The sequence below is a fragment of the Zingiber officinale genome, chromosome 4B (genome assembly GCF_018446385.1).
Source record: "Zingiber officinale cultivar Zhangliang chromosome 4B, Zo_v1.1, whole genome shotgun sequence".
In the NCBI taxonomy this organism is placed as follows: domain Eukaryota; kingdom Viridiplantae; phylum Streptophyta; class Magnoliopsida; order Zingiberales; family Zingiberaceae; genus Zingiber; species Zingiber officinale.
This window is the reverse complement of record NC_055993.1, coordinates 25,173,878-25,182,224: the sequence shown is the minus strand read 5'-3', so window position 1 is coordinate 25,182,224 and position 8,347 is coordinate 25,173,878. Positions and strand designations below refer to the sequence as shown.

General features: G+C 33.7%; 1 long non-coding RNA gene across 1 annotated transcript; it reads left to right on the top strand.

Annotated features, from left to right (window-relative positions):
* The first annotated feature begins 1,404 nt into the window (after window positions 1-1,404).
* Window positions 1,405-1,639, top strand: LOC121977459. Its single transcript, XR_006110845.1, has 2 exons — window positions 1,405-1,465; window positions 1,518-1,639. It is a non-coding gene; the product is annotated as an uncharacterized LOC121977459 (long non-coding RNA).
* The last annotated feature ends 6,708 nt before the right edge of the window (window positions 1,640-8,347 follow it).

Sequence of the window (8,347 nt, the reverse complement as noted above, 5' to 3'; positions counted from 1 at the left end):
CTGAAACCACGAGAAATCATCAGATATGGGAAAAATAGCCATGTGTATATTGAACTCTGATTTTTAACAAACGTATTTTCTTAATTCCTTAGTTTTCGTTCGGTTAGATCAACTACTGAATGTCACAAACCGGTGTAGGTTTTCCCCTGGTTTGATCTTTCGTCACTTCTCTTTCACCAAGTGCAGATCTTGATTGTTCCTTTTTCTCCTGAATAAATCGGGACGCTGGTTGTGTAAAGCGGCAGTTGGGTCTACCCAGTGAAGCCTCTTCATCTCAGTAAAAATGACGACAACACTCACTTGGCAATATACCAGCAGCAATGGTGGAAGCTACGGAGCTTCAGATTTGGTAGTTCTTATTTCATTGTTTCTTCCTTCTCCTGTAAATTTAGTATTAATAAAAAGGAGATATCCTCTGAATCTTTAACATTTAAGATTAAAAATAAATCTACAAAGCTATCATACTTGTGATAAGTAATAGCAATTTAGCCATATGATCATGCTTCAATATAAAAAAATTAAAAAAACTTTATACTGAATCGGAGGTTAACCTAGAAAAAATGTTTCGATAAAAAATGACAGATTTACTAATCTAATAGGTGATTGTAAAGCCAGGTTGGTAGCTTTGAAGTACCAAATACCAAGTCAAATGTGGCTCTTGTCAAAATCAAATTTTTAATTGCCCGACAAAAGTTGCAGTGCTAACTTTTTTTGGTTGAATTTTCTCACAAGTACTAGAGATTGGTACTTTAACTATACTGATTCGTTGTTGAACATGAAATCTATTCCTCTTATGTTTGGTATTTAGATTCAATTTGTTGCCTTAGCTCCCCTTATTTAGTAACGTCATGAATCATTCTATTTTCTCTGAACATTTTGATTTCAAAGTATTGTTAGCATCACTAAAATTTGAAATTTCTTTATAGAAAACACCTGCATATTACGAATTCTATGCAACATTAGCCATGTAGCATCAAATCCACTAAATCATCCTAGTATATTCTTGTAGATTAGGTAGAAGTACAACATATGCTTATATTAATGGTAGCAAAGGAAAAATGTAAAACTTAAAATGGAAGACTGCTTTGTGAGGGGTCATCTGTACTTGTTTGTGCATTTGTAACCTCTGACATTTATATGACAATTTTAAATATACAGATAATTTCTATTAGGTAGATTGATTGTCAGTCTGAGAATTTGGCTGATGAACTTGAATGCTGTGGTACTAATTATATATTAATATCTTTCTTATTATTTTTCAGTATATGGATGCTTGTATGAGTGTTGGCTATTTATTTGCTTCGTTTGTTTGTTTTTCAGCAGCAAATTTCTACATGGGCCAGCATTTGTGGTGGTACCTACTAGATTAAGCTGACCTTTCTTGTTTGTGTACCTACAGATTACCACATTTAATATCTCATTGGTTGTTCATGGAACTATAGCTGAAAATATGGATTTCCTAAAGGTACTGTATGATTTTGAATGATATAACTACTCACTTTTTTTTGTCTGTGTAGGAGGATTCAAATCCATACGCTGTTCCCATGGCTATGGGAATCTACAAGCAACCACAAAGTCCTTTGGGCATCACAACTAGTACAATCATAAAGAGGATTGTTGCTAACCACGAAGCATATCAAGTATGTTCAAATAGGTCTTGACCCTATCGTATTCTCAAACTTTTTCTTAATTATTATTTTCATTTTTTAACATCATCCTATTATCATCCTAGTTTTTTTTAAAAAAAATCATATTCTAAGTGATTCTCAAATATTATCTTTAATTGGAGTAATTAACTTACTGTCACATATTCTATAGCAGTGTAACAAATCACACTTGGCTAATTTATCCTACAAGTAAAGTTGCTTATGCTTGTCCATCCTTCTTGCTCTACTTACATTGTAATTTGAAAAGGCAAGTTGTTTTTGCCATCCGATCCCTATGATGTTTGGAGGTGTCATTAATTTTGTGTAAATCAAGCAGTCACCAGCTTGGTCTAATATTAGCAGCTACTAGACGTAACTAGTTGATCTTACCCTTTACTAAATCTGCTCTGTCAGAAACATCTTTCTCAGCTATTGTTCCAAGTATTTCACATTTCCAGTTTTAGGTCATTACTTACTGCCTTAATCTACTCTTCTGCATTGCTAGAACATCTCGATATTGTGGGACTTTATGTGGGCATGCTTTGCTTTTATTTTCTTTGGTGGGTTCATGATGCCAACTTAGTTGTTGTACTTTCTCTACCTGCAGAAAAGAAATGAGAAGAAAGAAGCTAGTGAAAGGAAGTACCTGCAGAAAAGATCTGGATGTGATTATTGTGATAGCATTAAAGGTAAACTTTCTTATGAGATATTGTACATTCAACAAGTTTAACATACAAGGCTAGTACTCTACTGCTTACTGTTTACGAAATTTGATAACTAATGTTCATTCAAATCTCTAGTATGATAATGCTTGTGTGGTTGAATATGGTGTCAGTGCTACAACTATTCCATGTCTATGTTACTTGGACTTGATATAGTTCAACATGAGTATGATCGCAATCTTTGACATGACTATTTTTACAAATTGTACATGTGTTCAATAGGATTAGTGATTGTTCACTCTTAGTGTCACTGTTTGAGTGTCATTATCCAAGTATCTATATCCAATGCAGATTTGGGCAGTTATGTCATGCTTTAGAAATTTCTATTTTTTTTAAATGTTTGGTTAAAGGAAAAAAAACTCTGTTTCTATATTTGATGTTCCATGAAATAAATTATACACATACCTTTGCCCAATACCTCATTCTTGCATTTCTATCATGAGCAGAATTGGCTCACATTTCCCTTATTTATTGCCTCTCTTTGTTCTCATATTTTGTTTTGATATGTCAATACCCAATATACATCCATGTGTTATCTTGCTGATTGAACATTTTGTAAATTTAGTATAGGTAAAGTTGTGGTGTCCTTATAAAATTTTTTTTGTTTTGTCTATTAAACTTTGCCTCCGGGAAATAAGCTCGTCGTATAGTGATTCGACTGAGTTAGTAGATGGAGTCTGTAGCATGTTGACTGGAATTATGAGTATATTTTAAAAATGTTCTTGATTGATTATTTATAAACTCAATGGCAAGGTCAATGAAATTTATTGATCGAATATAAACTTATTTTGTGAATTTAAAGCTACGTGCATAAGTTTTCCAATAGAAGTTACCAAGACAACTCTAAGTTGGTTAAATTGCTTGTATTGCATAAGTTTGTATTGCATAACTTATTATATATTAGTTCAGTTGACTTTTAATTGATACATTATATTTATATTTAGAAATAATTAAACTAGCGGGTGACAAAACTAAATACTATAAGATTAAATCTCAACATACTATGACGTGTGCCAAATTATGCCAAAACAAAACCTTAACTTCTTGGAAGAGGAAGTTACAAAGAGTCTATTATATTCAATGTTTTATTTTTCAATTTGGTGTCTGCAAGGGAGGAAGAAATGCAGGGAGGATGCAGGGGAGGAAGAAATTCATGAGGCACTTCCAGAATACTGGATAATATAATTATCTTGGTAGCCACACAAAACAGCTCCTTCAAAGACAGGAAGGGAGCTCAAATAAAAGACATGTCCAGACAAGCATCCAGAAAAATCGATGGTGAAGCACCGGCTAGCTACTACATAGACAAGAAGGAACTTTGGGAAATTCAACAACTTAGCCGTATTTGGGAAATTCAACAACTTAGCCGTATTTTGTAGTTCAGCCGTACAATTTTAGTCTAGTGCAAGGCCTTGGTCTTAACTTCACATATGGTATTGCTATACGTTCTTGTGCTTTACAACTTTGGGTTGGGAGGTTCCTGATTTCGAATAGAAAGGCTAATGGTGGAGAAATTATTACAGCTTTGTTTGCTGTAATTTTGAGTAGCCTGTAAGTAAGCTTTGTTATGAAATCTACATTCATCTCCAATATATCTTTTCATTTTCTCTCTAGGATATCTTTCATTCTCATTAAGTCTGTCATTTTCAGGGGACTTAATTAAGCAGCTATCAATTTCTATTCATTTGAGCAAGGGAGAATTACTGCTTACAAACTTTTTGAGATGATAAGCTGTTCAAATTCTTCTCTTAATCAGGATGGAAGTACCTTAGCTACAATGCAAGGAAATATTGAGTTCAGGAATGTTTACTTCAGCTATCTTTCACATCCAGAAATTCTCATACTGAGTGGCTTTTACCAAAATGTACCTGCTAGAAAAATTGTGGCCCTTGTTGGTAGGAATGATTCTAGAAAAAGAAGTATAATTCCTCTTATGGAGCGTTTCTATGATCTTACCTTTTGTTTGCCTTCTTTGACTATGTTTTCCTATCATACACTAATGTACATTTCATTGATGCTTGACAGTTTCGTCTTGATTTCTTGATGCAGGTGAAGTTCTATTGGATGGGGAGATATAAAACATCTGAAGTTGGAATGGTTGAGAAGCCAAATTGGACTAGTTACCCAGGAACCAACTTTGTTAAGTTTGAGTATCAAGGATAATATAGCTTATGGAAGATCTGCTACATCTGATCAGATTGAAGAAGCTGCTAAAACAATTCATGCACATGATTTCATAACTTCTCTTGAAATGGGATACGAAACTCAGGTTGATCTTGCACATGTTTAATTTTGAGCTTGTCTTTTGATCATGTTTAATTTTGGGTGAGTCTCATTTGATATTCTATTTTGCATTACACTTATTGAATATGATGCAATATAGGTTGGTAGGACTGGTTTAACATTGACTGAAGAATAGAAAATAAAAATCTCAATAGCTCGTGTTGTGCTTTCAAATCCTTCTATTCTTCTACTGGATGAGGTCACAAGTGGACTTGATTTTGAGGCCGAAAAGGTTGTTCAAGAGGCTCTGGATATTCTCATGTTGGGGAGATCCACTATTATAATAGCTAGACGCCTTAGTCTTATTCTGCTCTATATTTGACTCTGGAAGTTCTTTCAAATTTTCATTTGCAGATACATGACAGTTCTTTCCTTTAAATACACTTTCAAATTTACTGGATTTTGTTACATTTACATACCTTTTCTTCAGCCATTTAGTTTGCACTTGATAGTGTTAAAAGTCTACAGGTTCTAAGCATGTTTTGCATTTGTGTGATAGAGATTCCTATTGATCTGTTCCAAGAAGTGAATTGGTTGTTTGTTCAAGTGTGCCTTCTCACATCTGCATAAGATAAAAATTTGACCCTATATTTCTTCCTTAGTGTGTAATTTTGTTTCTAATGAATCTTTTAGTATTCAATACCTCTCAAACACATACATATCTGTCTGATTCTTTGCTATTTTTCCAAAAGTTAGTTTATAGATGAAAAATTTACAGAATTTACTGTTTTCAATGCTGGGCATTTACTTCAGGGATCTATTATTTTGCCAACTATAATCTTAGGGTAGTTGTCAAAAAGTCATTATCGTGGTTATAGATAAAAATTGATGTAGTATCTGTCTGAAATTTCAATATTAGCAATATGATTGTCTGGGAATATTTTCTCACTTATGCATGACGTATAACATAGATGGTAGGAAAATTGAGTACTATATGGTAGTTACATTTTAGAAATACTAAGATTATGCTTTATGATGCACTGAATCCCTGGTGTTTTGACTCATGATATCCTAGAAGAGTTAACATTAATTTTTTCTCTTTATGAGATGCACTTTCTTACATCATTTCATGGATATGCAGGTTTCAAGTTGTTCTTCTATAGTATCAAATGGACTGCAAGAAGTTCCTACAATTCATTAAAGCGAAGAAGAAGAGAATTCTGGATCATAAAGAGGCCTCCTTGAAATGGAAGCAGAAGCTTAAAGCTTGGTTGTTTGTTAATTTCATTGTGTAGTTAATTTTTGAAATTTGAAGATAACATTTTCATGGATTGAATGTAGTAAATATTTAGTTTTGTATTGGTGGTTTGTTTATATTAAATAAAGATTGGTTGTTTGTTATTATCATGTTACAACATGAACATTAAAGACAACGGTTAGAAATATTGTAAAAAGTATGTAACCACAATGGATTTTTTTTATATATAAAAAGTGATAAAAGACAACAGTTTTATCTGTTGTAAAACATATTAAAATTATCTACCACAACGGTTTATATCTGTTGTAAAAAGAGTCTACCACAACGGTTTATTTCTGTTGTTGAAATTATCTACCACAACGGTTTTAAAACGTTGTCGTATCCTTCGTAAACAAATTTTGAGCATATAAACAACAACGGATAAAAACTGTTATCAAATGTCTACAAAGACAACGGATTCAAAACCGTTGTCGTAGGGGAATACATTCTACAACGCCCTCAGTTACAACGGTTTTTTGACCCTACGACAACGGATAATATCCGTTGTCGTTTGCAATTTTTGTTGTAGTGAATGCTACTACTCGGTGTAGGTCTTATAGTATATAAGACCATGTTTGATTCCCCTTCTAGCAATCTCTTTTTCCTGCATACGTGTAAAAAAAAAGTATTAGTCAGGCTACCCACAAATAAACTAAGTGTCATATATTTACTAACAAATGACAAATCAAACACTTAAACACCATTTTAATGAAACAATAACTAGTTTGTAGCTTCTTTACAGCTGCGTCTGTTGTGACCTTTCTGATGACAATGACTACACTTTGACACACGTGTTTCAACTTGAGATGGTATCCTCTTAGTCCTCCTATGACCTGGCTGACTGCGCACATCAAGTGTGTTTATTACATTTCCTTCATCAATATTTGACTCGTTAATGTCAAAAGTTGGGATTGGATTAATAATTCCTTTGTATACTTGATGATACATTCTAGTCTTGAAATACTTGTCGCAAAAATCATACAATGACAATGACCTCAACTCAATAGCGGTGCAGGCGTGCTTGCATGGAAGCTTATTGATCCGCCAAGCTTTGCATGAACAATTCTTATCCATTAAATTAACAGCAAAGGATTTTTCACCATCAACTACCTCAAACTTCCAATTACATGACCAATGCACTTTCAAATTTTGGGATTCAAGATATACTCTAGCAATAGACTTCTCCTTTCTCTAACTTAATTCCTTAACCATCGCCAATGTTGATTCAAGTCGTCGGTGTATTATGTTCATTATCTGCATGCGTATGTGGTCCACCATAGCCACAATAGGGAGATTACGAGCTGGTTTAACCCAATTATTCCAACACTCGGCTATGTTATTAAAATTCATAACACCCCATCTATCACTAAGAAATAAAGCATTTGCCCAACTTTGAGGATGAGATTGTACAATAAACCCTTTGGCAAGTTGCATGAAGTCAATGATATTGTTTATATGTTATTCATGTTCTTGCAAAGATGGAGCATACACAGCTTGAATACTGAAGACCAGTGCTTTTGTTATGTTTTGGATAACTTTGCAACACCTAGAATGAGGCAAACAAATCATTTCAGATTCAAAACATGTATCTAGACAAATTAAAAGTAAGTAATTAATTATTTACCTACTTCACAAAATTATCCACTAAATGCCTCAAACAATAGAAATGGTGACTACCCACAAATAATTGCTCAACTGCCTTCATAATCCCAGGATGTCTGTCCAAGAAAAAAGTGAACTCGTTGAATGAAATACTTTGACACGAAATTAGGGCACTTCTCAAATGATAAAAAAATCATTTCCAATTAGCGTCATTCTCCGCATCCACTATAGAATAACCAATTGTGAAAAAAATCATTGTTGGCATCCTTCGATACAACAACTAGGATACAACCTTCATACTTATTCTTTATATGAGTCCCATCCAAAAAAATCAACGACCTACAACCAGTAAGAAAACCAACTACACATGCATGGAAACAAATGAATAACCGTTTGAATTTAGATGTTACAGAATCAATCTCATACTCAGCAACACTGCTAGGATTGTTTCTCGAATAGCATGACAATACCATCTTAGCCTATCATAGAATCCCTTCTCTATGCCATGAATATCATGCATCGCTAACTCCTTGTCTTTCCACACTTTGTGGTAGTCTAACTCTATCCCATAATCTCTTTGCAAATCTTTTTGAATTGTACAAGGGTGATAAGAGGGCTCTCCTCTCAATTTTTCTTTCACCACATTAGCAATCCAAGTTGCATCGGCTTTAGGATGCTCTCTACTACGCAGATTGTTCTCACCCATGTATGCCGCAGGTTGTATTTTCGGATCCCAAATACACTATCTACTTTATATTTTAAAGCATAAATTCTCCATCCACAACTCCTTTCACTACAAATAACAATTACCTTCTCGTGGTCATTTTTTCTATACAAAAATGAACGTCTTATAGCAA